Consider the following 21,156-nt stretch of genomic DNA (forward strand, 5'->3'; position numbering starts at 1 on the left):
TGCCTAAATCTAATTGTTAATTATGAGTTTTGGGATTTAATTTTGATGTTTGATTATAAGTATTATGTTAATTAATTTTCAGATTATGTTTTTAATTAAAAAAAGCCCCAATTTTTTAAACCCTAGGTTCTTGATTTGTAAATTATTGAAGGGTTATGATGTATGATGGTTTAGACCTTTAATTAAAGTGTTTTAAGGCTTAATTACAGCAAGTTTTAATTAAAATATAGTATTGGAATTTTTGGTAGAGCATTTAAAATCAAGTTTCTTTAAGGAATTTTAATTACCCATTAATTGGGATTTAAGTATGATGTTTTAAATATAATTTCAGCTTATTTTAATTAAATTATGAAGGGTTTTATAATAGCATATATTGCTGGAAATTTGTGTGGAGAGGATTTTAATACTCTTCTATGATTTTAAATTGTAGGAGACTTTGAAGTGAGCGATTTTTATTAGTTGTGGCGATTTTAAGATCGTATACAAGGTACGTTCGCGTACTTAGCATAATTATATTGATGAATTAGCATGTTAAATGTGTTTGGTTGATTACAAGTAGTATCATGCTAGGTTTGGATTGGAAATTATGATTTGGATGTTATTGGTGATTGGATTATGAAGCATGATTTATTTGTGATGGATTATTGGATGGAAAATAATAGTTTGGAATATTATTTATGAACCACATATTTATTTATGGCATGTTAGAGAGCATGTTTAATTAAACTGAATGTTTAATTTGGTTTGGAATATTGGAAATGAATTTTATTATGGTTCATATAATTTTTATTGATGCTATAAGCATGAGGAAAGAGCTATATAAGTGTCTATGTATACGAGGAATAAATTGTCTGTTGGTGGCTTAGTGCACTTAAGGTGTTTTTAACACCGAGGGATAGGAATTGTGGCGCTTTATGCGTTTAAGGTGTCTTTGACACCGAGGTAGATTTAAAAAGGGTTCAACATTAAATGCTATGTGATCACTAATTATTTAAGAATTAAATTAGTATATTTAATTGATTTATTAATTACTGTTGATTGAACGATTATGGTTTGAGAGTCATCACCAAGTTTAATAATCTGTAAATAACGTAAGGTGAAAGAGATTACGCACCAAAACTCTTGGAACGTATATACATTGAGTATGAACATATGGGGGGAGTTATGTGACTTTATATTTGATCATAACTTCTACTGGAGTACAGGACGCTGTATATTCCTTTTATTATTATTATTATGCGCAGGAATTCTGCCACCTATGAGTGGTTATTGATGCTGGCACGGTTAGCTCCCGTGTCAGTAACCTTAATTTATTTAGGGGAGGTTGAGTGGGAAACCCGTTCGATGCGTAGTCAATATTAAATAAATTATGTAGTGTCTAGTGAGAACTTTTATTGAATGTTGTATGCTTGAAAAACAGGTGCAACGAGGTAAGTTGTGTGTTGATAGGAAATTTTATGTTAGTGTGTTAATTACGCTTATGTACTCAGCTTTGCTGATTGTGTGTTTTGCGTGTTTGTTGGCCTTGTCTTTATCTTGGCCCTATGATAACCCATTTCTAATGGAGAGTAGTGGAAACGAGTAGAGATAAGCTTTACAGGTGATGAACCATATTCATGAATGGGCATGAGTGAAGAGCGAATCATGCTAGTTTCTATAAGTATATGAAGTGTTTATTGCTTTAATTATGTATGACATTATTATTATGCATGACTAACGCAAAGGTTTTGAGTTCGGTTTGGTTTTAATAAGGGCCTATAATGGTTCCAAGTTGTAGATTGATTTTATTTTACTTTGTTTGACTTTGGTTTGACTTTAATTTCGTTGATTAACTTTTCAATGTTGACTTGGTTTGAATTGTTTTGAAATTAGTCTTCCGCTGTGTGTCTTTGATAGTTTCCTTAGCCGTTTTTACGGTGGCGGTAATGTCTTAGATATTCCTATTTAAAAGTTTTAAACAGGGCTAAACAGGTATTTTAAAATAAAGAAATTTCTAGGGTGTTACAACACCCATAGATATTAATTTACACCTTGCCAAGAACAACGGCCAAAGTGTATCTCAGAAAGAATTTGCTCGTATTTTAGGCAGTTTAATGTACATCATGAATTGTACTAGGCCTGATATAGCTTTTGCTGTTAGCAAGTTAAGCCGTTTTACGAGTAATCCAAATGGAGATCACTGCGCTAAAACGTGTATTGGGTTATCTAAAGCAAACTCAAAATTTTGGCTTGCATTACACTAAATATCCTGCTGTACTTGAAGGTTATAGTGATTCAAATTGGATAACTGGCTCCAAGGATACGAAATCTACCAGTAGATATTTATTTACACTAGGTGGAGGGGCAGTGTCTTGGAAGTCATCTAAGAAAACTTGTATCGCTCGATCTACCACGAAGTCTGAATTTATTGCTTTAGATAAAGCTGGTGAAGAAGCTGAGTGGCTTCGAAATTTTCTAGGAGATATTCCTAATTGGCCAAAACCTATGCCTTCCATTTGCATACATTGTGATAGTCAAGCTGCTATCGGAAGGGCAAGGAATGTCATGTATAATGGAAAGTCTAGACATATACGTCGTAGACATGATCCCATTAGACAACTACTCTCTAGTGGAATTATCACGATGAACTTTGTAAGGTCAAAGGATAATATTGCGGATCCGTTAACAAAAGGCTTAACTAGAGAGCTAGTGGATAAGTCATCAAAAGGAATGGGGTTAAGACCTATCAATTAGTTATTGTAGCGGCTACCCAACCTAGTTGAATGGAGATCCCAAGATTTAGGTTCAAAGGGGCAACCAAGTTATGATAACTGTAAAAGCACCATAGAGTACAAAACCTCTAATCCATTCCTATATGTGACATTGGTGCTTATACGAGAAAGGTTAAGTTTAAGCTTAATATTAAGCTTGGATTTTTAATGATTTCTATTGGAAGGTATAAAAGTCACCTATGTGAGTGTGAGGACGGGCCGCCTCTTTGAGAATTTTGAGGTCGAATTCTCTAACACACTTGCAAATTCAGGAGTGTCCATGGCCAAAACGGACACGAACATGAGAACAAACTATTTTAGAGAATTATTTGTGTGATTTCTTTTGTCTAAGCTTACATTTCAAAGTTGGCTGTTCAAAGTTGAAAAATACTACTGATCAACTGAGTAAGCTAGATGGATTTCACTAGGGGTGGTTCAAAGTCTATGACTACTAATCCCAATGCACATATTTTTCGTTGAGTAACCGCAACATACCATACCATCATGTTTCATAATGAGTCTTTCTCATTAATGTGGGGATGATAAATTTTAATTGTTTGTGAATGAGAAATTCTTCATTAATGTGGGGGATTGTTGGATATTTATTTTATAAACATTTTTTACATTAATGAAGAATTACATATCTAATGTAGAGTTGTGTTGTATGACTATTGGATTGTATATTTGGATAATTGTAACTTTTCATTGGTAATTGTTAACGTGAATAATTATATTATTTCATTATTAACTATTCATTAGTTATAATGGATAATTGTATCTTTTCATTACTTGCATTTTTTCATCCATGTTTCTTTGTCTATAAATAGTTGTTGGTTGTTCTGATTTATGAATATAGAATATTAGTTTTATTTACTCCCTCAAGATATACATGCATATAGTTGCGGTTACTTTAATCTAGTTTGTTCGCTGGTTTCTTATAATTACAATACCATTTTATAAGAAACGAAATTCGTTCTATCCTGGGAGACAATTGCTTAATAATCTTGGGTGTCGTAGAGGGAGCAAAATTGTCTTAAGGACACAACGTGATTTGTTGGGCTCAGGTCATAATATTTTACATTTTGAATCAAGTATAAAGGTATGTATTATGTTTTATTTGTTTTATATATTAGATATATAATTATTTAATTCTTAATACTAGTTTTCGTATAGTATTAATAACATGGAGTACATCTGTACATGCTCTTACTCCTATCCGTTTTTAATGTTTGTTTCATTTGACTTTATATTATTGCACATCCTTTTACAACATCTTCAATTACGTACAATAAAAAATTAATGTTTTAAAATTACACATTAAAATGAATCTCAAGAGATTTTATATGGGTATTTTTTTTTTTATTACATATATAGCTATAAATATTTATGATCATAGATAGTTTCTTTCTGTTCTAATAAAATATTTCAAATGATACGAAATGGAGGGAGTAATCTAGATCTAATAATTAAGGGAATAATGTATGCATATAATACACTAGCTACTTCATAATAAATAGGGGAGTTTGTAAGATAATTTTGGCACAATATTGACTTATTGTGGCTCACATACACTGCTTTTGGATGGTATTAGTACTAGACTACTAGTAATTAGGCTCTCAATAAATTTATTTTGGAGAGCCAAAAATCAACGCTAAGGTCTAGGGAGGACCATGAGAATAACACACAAGGCACAACATGTACACTCTAAGAGATAGGGTTCGTTGCGGCTAGCTTGAAAAAATGCGCAAACTCCCTCCTCTAAGAAGATGACTTATGGCATGGAGATTGCTTAAAAATCTAACGTAGTGTCACGTTCTTAAAACGACAAATTAAAGTGTTGCTAAGAAAGTATATATACTCTCCTATGCACGTACTTGGCACGACGTTGAACTCGTTCTATAGTTCTATACCAACAAGATATGAATTAGAATTCTTACTGCCTAGCTAGCTATATTATTTAGTGTTTAGAAAGCCACAAGATCGAATGATGAGAATCGATCCTAATATCTCTTGAAATCGAAAAGAAAGCTCTAACCACTTGAGATATCACCTAGCTAGCTATATTACTTACGGAGTAGATTATAATATCATCATATCCAACTCACAAATAACTTGGATAGGGACTAGGGAGGTGCTTAGTTTGTGGTTTTTTTCAATCGCCTTCTTAAGTATAATTTTTGCTAATTTTTATTATTATTATTTTTATTTATTTATTTTTTTTAACGATGAGAATTTTTTAGTTTATAGTTCAAACCTCAAATAAAATAATATAATATTCAAAGTGACAATAATAATTCAGAGCATTATCCGAAACACATTCTCTTGATCATATTAAAAATATATGAAATTTTTTATTATATGTGTTCATTAAATTTAAGAGGGTAAGACAGACTGTAAGAACATGAATTTGTTTAATCATGCACAAATGCACAATGATTAATACGGAGTGATCGATAAGGCCGGTTATATCTAACTTCCATTATTACGCTACACTATTTTGTAAGAATGCTAGGTGGTGTGAAAGGTACTTAAGGAAAACTTGATTCAATAATAATGTAAAAGCTATTCAAATAAATAAATAAATGAAAAATCTAATATATATATATATATATATTTAATTTAAACAAACTGTGCATCACACGGGCTTCATCTAGTAATAATGTAAAAGAAACATACACGGATTATCCTCGTAATCACGGCTGATTGTAGTTTAATTATCTTCTTTTCATAATGTATTTATTTTGTTTATATAAGCTCATTGAGGTAAAGTTGATTAAATAAAACAAATATCCATAAAGATGGCACTAGGCGGGGTCGGCCCAAAGCTTGGCACGACCCCATACGAAAAAAGCACGGCATGACCTAGGCACGAAAAAGCACAGCACGGTAAGGTCTGTGCATGTGGGCCGTGTGCCGGGCCTGGGCCACCTTTATTTGGGAGAATCACGATAAGACACGGCATGGTCGGGCTCGGCACAACAAAGCATGCTAAAATCAGTGCAATTTGCTTAGGCACGCAAGCCCGACATGATGACACGTGGGTCTAAGCCGTACACGGGCCAACCTTTTGAAAACTTCAACCCGGCACGGCACGATACGCCACGAAACTCGTGGACCGATTTATGGGTCGGGCCTAACTAATCCCGAAGCACGTGGGCATGGCATGAGGCACGACCTGGCACGGCCCAGAGCCATCTTTAAATATCCATGTATTTTTTGGCAAATAAGATATGTCTTGGATATAATCGGATTTGGTCATGATGATAATTGATTACAGGATTACTCCATCGTGTTTACTTTAAATAGCTCTCAGTACTATTCTCTTCCTTCCATAGTAATTGACATATTTAACCTTTTTTTTTTCTCTTCGACAACTTTGTCTATCGTTTTTGTAAATGCACATTTTGACCTCATTCATATACTTTGCTTTGAACAATGTTAGCGAGTATTTTAAATACCTTGGGTCAATCATCCAAAAAAATGGTGACATTGATTAAGATGTGGCCCACAGGATTAAGTCGGGGTGGCTTAAGTGGAGAAATAATTTATTTAATATAATAGAAATATAATATGGTCATAATTATGAAAAAAAAAGTAAAGAATTAATTTCAAATATTATGGAGTGCATAGGGTACCTCTTCTTCAAAATTGAAGATTCAACATACTCGGAGGGAGAGTAATGATCAACATTCAACCGTTTAATTTGAACACTATTAGATTCAAGCGTATGAATGATGATTGTCTGGATATATGCCTATTAAGAAGTTAGGACCTTCCAAGTACAAACTCATATTTCTGACAGCTAGTACATGTGAAAGAACATCACCTTTTATATAAAGATAGTATATCTAAGATTTAGAATATATAATTATAGTTGTATATTATACAAATATTTCAAAACTAAAAGATGTTTTTGCTATAAGGGGAGAGGTAGCTTTGGAGGGGAAAAAAAGCACCAAAAAGTGATACGTGTCATTCATAATGTCTATTTTAATATAATACACTTCACAAACTTTCATATGTGGTTGGCCACATCGTGTGACCAGCCACAATATTTTTTTTTTTTTAAAAAAAAATTTACCGCACAAGTCTTCTCTCTCTCTCTCTTCTCTTTTTCCTCCTCTTTTCTTCTTCCCGAATTAGGGCTAAATTTGAAGCTTGCGACTGCGAATTGACTCTTGTTGGTGGGCGACATAGCAGCCGGAGCACAGGTCGTAGATGACGGAGGTGGGTTGCTACCCGGTTGCTGTCGTTGAGGGCAGCGCTGCCGTGGTCGGTGTTTGTTGGCTGCAGTGCGGTGAGAAGTGGTGTGAGGAGCAGAGGATGCTACTAGTGCTAGGTGCGGCGGTCCTGGGGTGGTTCAAGTGCTGCTTGTTTGGTGGTGGATTAGTGGTATGTGGCTGTGTTTTGATGTGTTGGTTGTTTAATGTTGATTTTTTTACTGGGGATTTTTTTTTTTTTTGTTGGTTGTTTTGATTTGAAGTTGGGTTTTAGGGTTGAAGTGATGTGGGAGCGCCCTTGAAACCTATGATTTGCGCGACTATATGACCTGTTTGGTGGCATTTATGGCTCCAATCTACTTTTTGGATAAATTCTCTATGTTATGACGTGGATTAGGTGAATAAAACTAATCCTTGTGTCTTAATTTTACAATTAATGGTTGAAGATAAAGCATGAAAACAAGGATGAGAAAAAAAAGCTTTTACTTGGTAAAAAAATAAAAATAAATGCAACACTTAAATTCATTCAGCCATATCTTCTTTGTTACAAAGAATTTTCAAGTGATTCAAATTAGAGGTGAAAGTAGAGTCCAAGAGCTTTCTAACAGTTGGTCACATGCCCAATTTAAGCGAGAGGAACCGCTGGAGCGACTGCTCCACCCATTGGAGCGACCGCTCTTCCCTTTGGAGCGACCGCTCTATCTAGAATTGGATTTTTGGCAGAAGCTTTGGAGCTACCACTCCCATCTGTGGAGCGACCGCTCTGATCGTGAGGAGCGACCGCTCCAACCATTTCGAGCGACCGCTCTAAGACCTCTGTTTCAAATTAAAGCGGCTTTGTTCTTTCCTTTTGTTTTTCTTAGCTTGCTTTAGTCTTGGCCTTTCATTTGTAATCCAAGGGGTGTAATTCAAGAACTCTAGGGTTGTTTTATAAAGCCTATAAATAGGGCTAACGTGTTTTTGGTGACAACTTTTGCTTATTTTGAATCTCATGATATTTTTCTCTCTCTACCCATAATCTTTGTAATTATTTGCTTTCTTTGTAATTGTTATTTTGTAATCTTTGTGGTTACACCTTAATCCTAGCTTTAATTTGTGTTAGCTTTAATTAATAACCCCTATTTCATAGATCTTGGTGATTTTGAGATAGCTTTATCTTGTTTTGAAGTTGTTCTTAGTTAATTTTTTCTCCCTCTTTTCTTGGTTATTTCATATCATGAAGGTTGGAGAGTATTTTATTATGGGGTTACTAGTAGGGCAGGACACAATAAGTTAACGGTACCATTTAGCCTTAACGGTACGGTTAACCGTTTTGTCGGTTACTCAAAAATGCAAATCGTAACCGTACCGTTAAGGAACGGTTAACCGTCATGCTGTAACACCCCCAAATCTCCCACTATGAAAATACCAGTATAATACGTATAATTATACCATAGAGATAGACTTGGGCGTATTACCGCCGCGTGATTACGCAAGGCTTCTCAAAATACTTAACTCAATAACAAAAACTTGCAGCGGAAACTCAACTTTCTTTTATTAATACTTATAAAAATAGTAACATTGTTATGAGTACTCAAAATAAAGACACAAGACCAACACTTCCTAATCTAGGTGAAACCATTCCCGGGACTCCATATGCTCAATTATTGACTCCACCTGAAAATAGTCAACACTGCTTACCATTACGGTAAATAGGGCGAACCAAAACAAATAAGAAATATGGATTAGCAAAATATGCTAAGTACGATAAATGCAAGATAATGTAAACTGAATTTATTTGCAAACATGCTTTTAAAAATCAATTCCAATAATTAATCCAATAATTTCAAACTCATTATTCCAAAACCGATTCCAATGATTCAATATTCAAAATAATAGTTAATAAAATAATTCCTTTATTAAGAACCAATTTATTTTAATCCAATTCCTCACTAAAGTGTGCACACCCCCCAAGCTAGTCTCCTTATATTACAAGACTATTCTTGAGGAAAGACCCGGTCATACAAAGTCCAAGGCCTTATCAATAAACCAAATCAGCATAGTGGGATTACCAACATGCTTATAAAGCATTAATAATAATAATTCAATGGTTCAATAAATCCTTTTAATATCCAATAGTTCCAACATAATTCAAACTCCTTTTTAATAATTCCACATACTTTCAAAATCAAAACCTTTCAAATAGATACTTGAGAATAAAATCTCATATTAATAACTTTTCAAAATCAATAACTCTTCCTTGAAAAACCTTTTATTTAATACAACAAACCTTTTAAAATCAATTCCTTTATTTAAACACCATAAGTAATTCAAACCATTCAAAACATGATTTAAAAATCAATCATTCAAAATACTTTTATTTAAACAAATTAAATATTAAAATTAATACCTCCAAACATAATTTAATTCAATCACCAATAAAATCATATAAAACATGTTATTCAAACCAATCACTTTCAAAGGTATCTAGCCACCTAAACGTACCTCAATCCTTGCTAGAAAAACCACACAAAAAGAACCTCAAGAACCTTGATTCCGAATATCAATCAATACTTCGCACTTTCAAAGTTCAATCACGAATACACCTTGCAAATAACATAACCATAAGGTTATCACAACATAAACTCAAATCTAATGTGCATGGACTATAAAACTCTTTTAAAATAATACTTTAATATAAAATTATTGCTTTGAAATAGGTATTTGTATTTTAGAAAACTAACCATGAAGAAAATAAAAGAATAAGATTAAAGAGAATTGAATTTTCGTTGGAAAGAATAGGCAGAACTTGCAGAGGTCATAACTCCTTCAATATAACTTCGAATTGGGTGATTCTTGAGCCTAACCTCAAGGATTTTTTGAGAAGAACAATCTTCTGTGAAACATCAATACCCCAAAAACTGACCAGAAGTGCCCGAAAACTGGCTTCAAAGGTATATGGGATAATATTTGTATGAAAAGAGGAGAAGAAAAGTATGAAAAAGTTTAGGGAAAAGAAGAATAAGAGAGAAGAAGAGAATTGGGTTTTTGGTGTGAAGAATATGAGAGGTATGAAGGGGTATTTATAGGCTAGCTCATGCAAGAATTATAGCAAGAGAATGTGGGAAGAATTATAGCAAGTAGGGTTTAAGAGATTACTTGGAGAAGTGAGTAAAAGAATTAAGGAAACTTTGGATATTAAGGTGATTGTGTATAATTGAATATGGAATTTATGTATGTCATGAAAAATAATAAGGACATTGGAATTACTTGGGGAATAATTAAGAAGAATGAATGGCAAGAAAATATGATGATTAGATATTAAAAAGATGGAGAATTAGAATTAAGGAAAATAAGACATTTTGGGGAGATAATTAAAAATATAATTTACCAAAATAAGTCACCCAAAAATCCATCATGGTGGCTTTAGATATTTAGGGAATTAATTTGCTAGTTTTAAGGAATTAAAAATAATTGTGTAAATAATATTTATTGTATAAAATAATTAATTGATAAAATTCCAATTATTCACTAAATAAAATAACTAAGAAAATCAGATTTTCTATACATAGGAAATCCGAAAATCATAATCATTAAATTAGGAAATTTCGGCCATCTTAAATAAATAATAAAATATAATTTTGTTCAAATTAAAATATCCGAAATATATATAAATAAGCCGGTTTTTAAAATAAAATAAATGGATAATAAATCTTATCCAAAATCCAAAAATAATAATTGAGTTTTAAAATACTTTTGGCGCCAAAATTCAAATATCATTTTGGCTCTAAAATTCAAATAGAAAAATAAATTACTTAAAATACCCTTTTTAGAAAATATTAATTAATTAATTAGAAAATACGTTTCAAAAATACGGGGTATTACACATGCCGCTACCCGTTTAATGAATTTTAAATCAACATTGTATTTTCTTACAAACTTTAAAATAAACAATAAAATTCATGTTCCAATTAAGAAAACAAACTGATAAACCAAATACATTACAAAGTTTTAATTATTAAGTTTTTTTAAAAGCATAACAAGACATACAATCTAATGATATTAGACATATTAAATTATCATCTTCAAATTGAGACAATGGCATATTGGAAGACAAGCAACCTAGAAGATCAAATTGCATCATTATATATTTTCCTACAAAAATTAAATAAAACAATATATATTTATTTCGCGGTTCGATTAACCGTAGCCGTTTAATTTAAACGGTTCGGTAAATTAACCGTTTAAACGAGCCCGTTATATCCGTTAACGGTTATGGTTTTTTTTCCCACCCCTAGTTACTAGATCAGTTAGGATTTTTTTTAATGGAAAATGTTAAATGAAGCCCTAAAGCATAATTTAACTTTTGTTTAATGATAGGTTTACTATGAAAACTAATGTAATTGTTTAATGGTAATATATTGGGAAGAAAGATAAAACTTGGGTGTCATTATATTTGAAAAGGCCAAAAGTTCAGCGATATCAAGTGCTTGTTTGGTTGGAAGGTACTTGTATTTCCCTTGGAAATGGAATTTCCTAGGCAATAATTAAAATATGTTGTGTTTGGTTAGAAATTCCCTAGGAAATGTAAATTCCCACATAGATGGGAAATAACTCTCTTGCACAATTTTTATGCAATTAGCAAGGGAAAAAAACTTCCCATAGTACAATTTCAAAGTTAAGTATAAAACAAGGGATTCAATTCTTGCAAAATATGGGGAAAAAGAACTCTATTTATTTTACAGAGGGTAAAGAGACTGGCTAGAATGGGTTTGAGTTTTCAGTGGGGTTTAATTAAATAAGGGAAATAATTGAGTCCCCTTGGTTTACCAAAAAAAAATATATATATATATTTTTATTTTTTATTTAAGACCTCCCTTCCTCTTTTTGGAACAAAAATAAAGCATAGAATTACAATACTTTGAATGTTTATTTTCTTCTTCATCATCTTCATTACATCTGGCCTCGACCTTTCAACTCCACATTTCTCTTTAAAATCATGACCATCCCATAAGCTAACTCTTACGTGGACTGACAACCCACCTGTCACCTAATATAATCACACTGATCCACTTCTTTTATATTTGGGACATATTAGAAATCTCATAAAAGGATGCTTGACTTTCTTATAAACTCTCCTTAATGACCTTCTCTGTTACAATATACACCGGACAAATTGATAATCAATTTTTTCTTTTTCCTTTTCATTTTATATTTTTTTAATTTAATTTTAGGGCTCTACAATCCTTCACTAAAATTGTGATGTGTGCTTCTGCTACAGATGCAAGAGAAATAAGCTACAAACCAGAGAGATGAAGAACATTATTATTATTATTAGGAAATTTTAGATTTTAACACCACATAAAAACTCGAAAATGGTTTTTAACACCCCCATAAAAAAAATTATTTTAACATCAGACAAGTTTAAAAAAAATGGGTATTACTACTACTTAACGATTCCGTCCAAAAATTCCGTTAAGTGTGGTCGACAGTGACAGGTGTCACCATTTTATTTGTTTAAAAAAAAGAAAAAGAAATTTTTTTAAAAAAACCTAAAACTACACCAGCCACCACCACCGTGCCACCACCGCCCTCCCCCAACCCACCACTGCCCATCCCGAATCCACCACTGCCCTCCTCGAACCCACTATCGGTGACGCACTGATAGATTATGTTAATAATCTATTGTAGTTATCTTGTAAATGTTACCAATGTTGTCTCCAAATCCTGTTGGGTTCGAAACTTATTGTTAGAACTTTTTTGTCCGGTTAACAAGGCAACATTAATTTACTACGACAATGTTAGTACCATTTATCTCTCTAGTAATCCGGTACAACATCAGCGCACTAAACATATTGAGATGGATATTCACTTCATTCGTGAGAAAGTACAACGAGGCGAAGTTCGAGTTCTACATGTGCCCTCCCGTTATTAGATCGCAGACATTTTCACCAAGGGTCTGCCTAAGGTTTTATTTGATGATTTTCGGAACAATCTCAGCGTTCGTAAACCTCCCGTTTTGACTGTGGGGGTGTGATAGATTATGTTAATAATCTATTGTAATTATCTTGTAAATATTTTAGTGTATATCTTTCCATAGTTAGCTTAGCTTAACCTAGTATCCTTGGATGTATATATACTCACTTTTCAGTAATCAGAAAGCACGGAAAATGTTCTCATATTCACTCACGCACCCACACCACCAACACACTTGAACCCTCCCCCTTCCTTTCCCGCAATCGTGTCGCGCCCAAAAACCACCAAACCCAAAACCCTCGTTCCCCAAAACGGCCACAAATCCAGCCACAAATGGCCGAAATAAGGCCGTATTCGTGGCTGTTTTGGGGACGAGAGTTTAAGGTTTGGTGGTTTTTTGGGCCAAAAATGTTGCGAGAAAGGGAGGAGGAGGCTTCAGGTGGGTTAGGGGAGGGGATGCGCCGCCGATGGTGGGTTTGGGGAAAGCAATGGTAGGTTGTGGTGGGGGGGTGGTGGTGCGGTGGTGGGGCTAGGGTGGATGGGGTAGTTTTAGGTTTTTTATTATTATTTTTTTTGGCTAATAATAAAGCGACATGTGGCTTTATGAGCCCATTTAACGAATTCCTAAACAGAATCAATTAAGTGGTAGTTTTACCCATTTTTTGAAAATTTGTCTAGTGTTAAAATAAATTTTTTATTTTTTTATAGGGGTGTAAAAAACCAATTTCGGGTTTTTGTGTGGTGTTAAAATCTAAAATTTCCTTATTATTATTGTTGTTATTATTGTTTTTGTTGTTGTTGTTGTCGTTGTCGTTGTCGTCGTTGTTGTTGTTGTATCTAAAAAACACACAAAGTCATACATTTTATAAAAAATTAGTGGAAAGCCGAGATACAATCTAGGCCTCCACTCCTCTAGGTATAGCAAAACCCATCCTAGTAAGTATATGAGTAACAGAACATGCCCCAATGTCTTGCGTCGTCGAGAATTTTTGAACCCGCTTCAGCAATGTAACAATCTCCTTCTCTAATTCCCCAAATGAAGAAAAGGAGAAGGGAATGAAAACCGTATCCAATCGCCTGACAATGAGCTTCATATTTAACCCGCTTTCGATGAGCCGCATCTGCCACAACTCGTCCAAATTTTGAAAGAATTATTATTTTTTGAATAACAGACATTAAAAAAAATTCAGAGCTTTTTTTGTGCAGCAGGCCACACCGTGTGGCCTGCAGCCAAGTCAGTTTAAATAACGGATTCAGATGCGCGCATAACGGGGTTACTGGTTTTGTCAGGGTTACTTGTAATTTTCAGGGGTTACTTGTATTTTTTTTTCAGGGGTTACTTGTATGGATTACTTATTACGGGGTTACTTGTATTTTTTTTTTTCAGGAGTTACTTGTATTTTTTTTTTCAGGGGTTACTTGTATGGGTTAGTTCAAGGGTTACTTGTATGAGTAACTTATTCAAGGGTTCCTTGTATGAGTTACTTATTCAGGGGTTACTTATATGAGTTACTTCAAAGGTTACTTGTATGAATTACTTATTCAATGGTTACTTGTTACTTATTCAAGGGTTGCTTGTAGGCCCCATACCAAATCAGTAACACCCTACAAGTAACCCTTGACCAAAACCAGTAACACCCTACAAGTAACCCCTGACCAAACTAGTAACACCCTACATGTAACCCCTGACCAAACCAGTAACACCCTACAAGTAACCCCTGACCAAACTAGTAACACCCTACAATTTTTGACGTATAATGTTCGATCTAAGATTCCACGAAGAAAACGAGCTCAAATTTCTTTGGTTCTCATCGATTTCACTACTTCAAATATTGTTGATGATATTAGGGATAATTAATCACAATTTTTCACAGCAATTTGACACCCAATTTCTACAATTTCGGGCTTTAATTGCAGCAATTTGGCAAAGAGGAGAGAGAAAATGGGTGGAGTAGAGATATGATTGTTGGTGATGTGTGGTTTGGCTTGAAGAAAAAGCTAAGAAAAGAGGAGAGAGAAAATGGATGGAGTAGAGATATGGTTGTTGGTGATGTGTGGTTTGGCTTGGAGAAAAAGCTAAGAAAAGAGGAGAGAAAAGAGTTGTGGTATTTTTTTAAAAAATAATAATAATAATTGTGGCTGGCCACATCGTGTGGCCAGCCACATACTAAAATTTGTGAAAAATATTTCAAGAGGGTTGCAAAGATTTTGTATTGTTGTTGCACTTTCTTAATTTCAAACGGTTATATTTTTAAAACAATCAGCAGGGACGATTAATTAAGGGATTGAATTTGTCTGGTTTAATCAAGACAATAATGAGGAGACTAAATTCCTTACAGAAGACTTAATTCTTCTTGGGTTAAAGATGAGTTAAGTCACCTGAAAATAACCCCTAAAAACCGGAAATTTAACTCCAATCCCCATTCCTTTGTAAAATAAATAGAGTCTCCTTTTCCCCTATTTTGGGAGAATTGAGTCCCCTGTTTTATACTTAACCCTATAATTTTATGTGGGAAATAATTTTCTCAAGTTGAACCAAACAAGCACCAAATGAAAAATTCCCGTTTTTATTAAACCTCCTAAAACTCCGCACAATCCCAACTCTAGTTTTAATAAAAACAGAGGGACTACATGATTTCATTTCAATTTTGCTTGGTTTGGTTTATATAACTACAATAAGTGAGATTTCCTAAAAAAAAAAAAAAAAAACTACAATAACGGCCTGTTCTCATACAATTATTTTCAGTTTAGTTCAACTCTAATAAGTTCAGTTCCGCTCCCAATTTCCTTTTCTTATAAAAATATTCATTTTACTTCAATTCAATTCAATTCAATTCAATTCAAATAAGTTCGGTTTAATTCAATTCAGCTCATTTCAGTGAAGGAGAACAGGCCTCATAACAATTAGCAAAACGAAGGTGCAAATAACAGGGTCTAATTCTAATTTTTGATTTCGCAGAACAATTAACGATATCATATCCCGCCTGAAATCACCACCAAAGTTTAAACCCTAACCCTTAAAAACTTCATTAATTTCATACGCTGAACAAATTGGTAAGAGAAAATCGAATAAATAGATGCTTCAATTATCCAATTCCAATCAGTCAGCCATTCAAGGTACAATTTCTTCAATTTTTCATTCATTTTGCTACTACTTTAAAATGCCAATTGTTTAATTTTTTTTAAAAACATGTGCCCCTAATTTGTGCATTTCTGAACTTCTTTAGGGTTTGCTCTAAATTTTTATTGTATGCAATGATAAAATTTTCAATTTTGTTGTAGTTCATAACAATATTGGTTGAAATATGTACAATTTGATGCATCAACGATAGTAATTAGTCAATAAAATGTTGAAATGATGATTAATTTTTGATTAATTATAGTCGATTGCTATTTTGTGTTCTCCTATGCAGGTTTGTATTAGATTAATTTAAGTTATACTCTTGATAGTTGAATGTATTCAATTCTTTGAAGTGTTGAATCTTACAGTCTTTTTATCCCTCACTGTTTGATTGTATAATGGTGAGTTCTGATTCGTGTTTAACGATAGAAATTGTTTTCTCCGGTTCGGCCTTGCAATATTTCCCGTGCTTGAGTTGTATTCTTGTTCTTCTGGTCGGCAAAGTATCATGAACATTTGCAAGAATTGTTGTTTAATTAGTTTATGTGTTTTGAGTGTGTCACACTTGCAGTGCCGTCTCAGACATTTTCGTGGCCCGGAGCGAAAACTAAAAAAGGGGCCCTAAACAATGGAGAAGTATTACATAAATATTACGTCGACAAAATATTTAATATTTTTACGCATATTTCATGAATTTCATATTACAGAGTTCACTAAAAGTATGAATTATTGTACATGATAATCACTTGAATTGCTAAAAAAAATAAATCAGGCCACTACAAGTTGAGACGAGATAAAGAGAAGTGGGATTAATTGTGGGTTTAGTTGGAAAAAATAAGAATATATAGGTTATAATTATGAATAGTAATTGAAATTTTTTAACAATTGTATTTATTACTCCGTAGTATTAAATTTGGGAGATACAGAGTAAGATATTAGGATGTAAAGAAGTGAGATGATTAATGAAAAAGTAATACACTGAACAATTTAGAGAAGAAATACACCTTCATGCAGTTTTTTTAATAAAAAAAGTGGGGCCCACAACAGGGGGGCCCTGAGCAGTTGCTCAAGGTGCTCCCCCTATGAGCCGGCCCTGCACACTTGTGGGCGGGCGGGGGGAGTGGGGATGTTTTTTTTTTTTCGTTTTGAATTCTATAGAATTCTATATTCATAATAGGGACAGTGGCTTGTACTTCATTTGGTTTATTTTACTTTTTTTTTTCTCTATTATCATGTTATACAGAATGTCATTGATGTTGGCGAAGGCAAGCCAAGTTTTGAGCAGGGAAGTAGTGCTTAGGAACACTGGCTTGATTAGGAGATTTATGTCTGTTTCAAATGGGGCTGTTGTTGATTCTGCTGCTAAAGATGGGGATCTCAGAGTGTTTGTAGTTGCTGGCGAGGTTTCTGGGGATATAATAGGAGCGCGCCTAATGAATTCATTGAAAAGGTTATCACCATTTCCTGTCAAGTTTTTTGGTGGAGGTGGGTAAGTCTATGTTCTTTTAGTTACTGTTATAACACCTTTATTTGCATGATCTATTCTTTACTAGGTGAGGGACTTATTTTTTTTTTTATTTAAAAATGTTTTTTTTTTAAGTCATTTTGCTATGATGAGAAGTGAAGACCTAATTGTTACACTTTTGTATTTAAGTTATATTAAAAAAAGTGTCTTTAAAAATGCTTTGTTGGCTCAGTCATGTTTTCAATCTCATCCTCGTTCTTGTGTTTGTATGTGTGCGTTTTGTAATATTTCTTAATTTCTGTGATGAACCATGGTCTATATTCCCATAAAAATGTTGTTAAAATTACTTTTAGAGTTTTTTCCAGCAGCTGGTCTGCCTTATGTGTTCCATCTTGATTCTAGCCTATACAGTTTCTTTTATCCAGTTCAATGATGGCTCAACATGGATTGCGATCTCTGTTTCCTATTGAAGATCTTGCTGTAATGGGAATTTGGGAATTGTTGCCACATCTTTATAAGATTAGAGTATGTATATAATACTTTTTATGTTGTTGTGCCTGCTAAGCAAATGAAAACCAACTCACTTTGTGGGTTTTTGATATTGTTCTGAAGTTTTGGCTATCAAATTCAGGTAAGGTTGAAGGAAACAGTGGAAGCTGCTTTCTTTTTTAAACCACATGTTGTAACAGTGGACGCAAAGGGTTTCTCTTTCCGTTTCCTCAAAGAGCTAAGAGGTATTGACCAGTCACTTGGAGTTCAAATTTTCATTTTTTTTTTCTTCTAATAACCATTGCAATTGAATAATAGACAAATGCCTTTTGCAGCTTCCTATATTCTGCAGCATGTAGATAGTCCTATGCATGACTCAAGGGGCTTTCTCAATTTATAGACCACATTTTATGTATTATGCCATTTGAGGAAGAAGTTTGCAAGCAAAATGGGTTAGCCACGACTTTTGTGGGACACCCTGTGCTGGAAGATTGTTTGGAGCTGAATTTAGTATGTCTTTTAACCTCTCAGTATTGTGGATGCATGTATTTAATGAGCCTATCCTTGTTTCCTAACTAGTGCTCTGTATTGATGTAGAGGATTTACGTAAAATGAGTAAAACCTATTCCAGATTTTGAGTAGGCAACTTTTTTGGGATCTTGTTGATTGGTTTCTTTAATTAGTTGCTAAGCTTTAACTTCCAAAGTGGTACTATTTACGGTTTGTCTTTTTTATCTCTCTCTCTCTGTGTATGCTTGGCCAATTGTATGCTCCCTAATTTTTCCCTCTTCATTCTCTTTCCTCCTAGGTTTAGAATACGTTATAAGTTTTCTATTTGGTATACTGGTATAGCCTATAGAGACAACAGCTCTTCTTTGTTCAAGTCACAAGGGAAATCCTTCTCACATATTTTTATTTGGGATTAAATTCATGGAATTGTTCCATATGATATTCTACAATGAAGAATATTTCTGCTTGTAATAGAGAGTTTTCATGATTCGCATCAAAACCTTCTGGGCAGAACTATTTTCTTTCCTTGCTGAAGTGTAGGTCCTCCCAACAGTGAAGCCTTGAAGATGGTAGGCAATAACCCAACAGTGTTGATTTACTTGATTGCGAACCAATATTGGTGTCTTGTGCTTTTATGTGATTCTGTTTCTGTTATTTCAAGAACTTAACATCTGGTGTTTTGAGCTTTAAATGATCCGTGAAGGTCTTTTATTTTTCTTAATTTTTTTGTTCTAAAAAAATGATGTATATTCCTTTTTGCACCAACCTGTTGCAGCTACTGTTCTATTAGTTTTAATATAGTGGTAGAATTTCAGGGGAAAGACACTATTGAACGGAAGATTTACACAAATAGTCAAGACTTCAGAAGTAAATTTGAAATTCCTTCAGAGGTATTAATCTTGGTGGTTGTGGTTGTTGCTGTCCTTGCAGATGTTTATTAATTGCCTGATTAATCCATTGTTTGAAAATTTCCTTACTTCTGGGATTTGCCTTTTCCATTTGCATTTCTTTATTTTTTACATCTTTAACACCGAAATAAAAATCTTTGCTATTTGCTATATTATCTTGTCTGATCTGTTTTACTGGAATGGCTTTGTAATCAATGTTAGTGACTGTTGGCAACATATTTTGTCTCCAAAGGAGTCAAGGTTATAACACTGCTTCCTGGTAGCAGATTACAAGAGGTACAACGTATGGTTCCAATATTCTTGATGACCATGGAGCTTTTGAAGGGCTCATTTCCTGAATTGAGAACAGTCATGCTTGCCGCTTCTAATCAGCATGTGGAAGATTACCTTAGTAGATTGATTGACCATTGGCCTGTGCCTGTCATACTGACTCCTGGGAGTTCAATAGACCAAAAATATGATGCATTCAATGTAAGTATGCTTAACTTTTATTGTTGTGGAAAACTTATTAGGGTCATTATATTATTCTACTACTGCCTCCGTTGGAAATAATAGTCGTATATACTAATCTGGGGTGTCCAAAGTAACTTTTCTCCTTTTGTAAGATTGTCATGTATAATGATTACCCCTACTTGGATTGAATGATGGGAAGAGCATCTGTATGGACAACTATCCAAAATTCATTTATATTGAATATTTGAATACATGTTCTCATGCTGTGGATATAGGATATTAGGATCTATGTTGCATTTGATCTGTCATTTTTGGTTCAACAGCTACCATATATTGGCTACAGTAGCCTTAGTTATGTACCCCCCCCTCCCATCTCTCCACTTTCATATTTCCTCAACGGTTTACAATGTTTATGATTTCATTTCACAGGTGAGCACGGCTGCATTATGCACTTCTGGAACTGTTGCTGTGGAGCTGCAACTTGCTAGATTGCCATGCCTTGTGCCCATATCTTAACAGAATGGTTAATCCGGTACAAAGCTAAAGTGCCATTCATATCCCTTCCTAACATCCTCTTGGATTCGCCTGTCATTCCTGAAGCTCTCTTCGACACATGTACTCCCAAAAATTTGGCATCTACTCTTACGTATGGTTCTTGAACACTGTCATGTCAGTGATATTTCTATTTTTGTAACTACTACGCTATTAATTTGTGGCAAAATTGAATCATAAACCTTTTGCTAAATATAATTTCTGAAGTGATTATTTCAGTCTCTGGTAGAAGGATTTAGTTGATCTACTTATTTCATTTGGTGATGTTATCAAAACTTTCCTTTGCACGGATTATCTAGGTGTTAGAGAGCCATTTATCATGCATTTTTGTGGTTGCAGTTACAGTTTTTGATACAGAATATGTAGGGTTCTGAAACCGGAGATTAGAGGTTTATTTTGACTGCTGATTGCCAAATATGGGCTTATTATCCTCATGATGTATTCTGTATAGGCAAAACTCCTAAATTGTTACTTTTGAGAAGATTCTACATAGTTTACAAAGCATTTGACAGAGCTGTTTAATATCTTTTTGCAGAAAGCTAATCCAAGATGAGGGCCTAAGAGAACAACAAATCAAGTCTGCTGGAACTGTTATCAGGCTTTTAAGTCCTCCGGCAAATTGTTATCTACAAGATGAATCAGGATACACTCCACAACCTAGTATGATTGCTGCATCTACTTTATTGCATTAAAGAAGGTGCCATTAGCTGTAATATTCATTTCTACGTACTCT

At 33.8% G+C, this 21,156-nt stretch overlaps 1 pseudogene across 1 annotated transcript; it reads left to right on the forward strand.

The window, feature by feature from the left end:
• Nucleotides 1–17,062: 17,062 nt before the first annotated feature.
• On the forward strand, nucleotides 17,063–21,130 carry LOC145590224 (putative lipid-A-disaccharide synthase, mitochondrial; annotated as a pseudogene). Its single transcript, XR_014101871.1, has 8 exons — nucleotides 17,063–17,535; nucleotides 17,937–18,036; nucleotides 18,143–18,245; nucleotides 18,336–18,510; nucleotides 19,326–19,396; nucleotides 19,649–19,889; nucleotides 20,301–20,517; nucleotides 20,959–21,130. The product of XR_014101871.1 is annotated as a putative lipid-A-disaccharide synthase, mitochondrial (transcript).
• The last annotated feature ends 26 nt before the right edge of the window (nucleotides 21,131–21,156 follow it).

Source organism: Chenopodium album, chromosome 17 (genome assembly GCF_948465745.1).
Source record: "Chenopodium album chromosome 17, dcCheAlbu1.1, whole genome shotgun sequence".
Lineage (NCBI taxonomy): Eukaryota > Viridiplantae > Streptophyta > Magnoliopsida > Caryophyllales > Amaranthaceae > Chenopodium > Chenopodium album.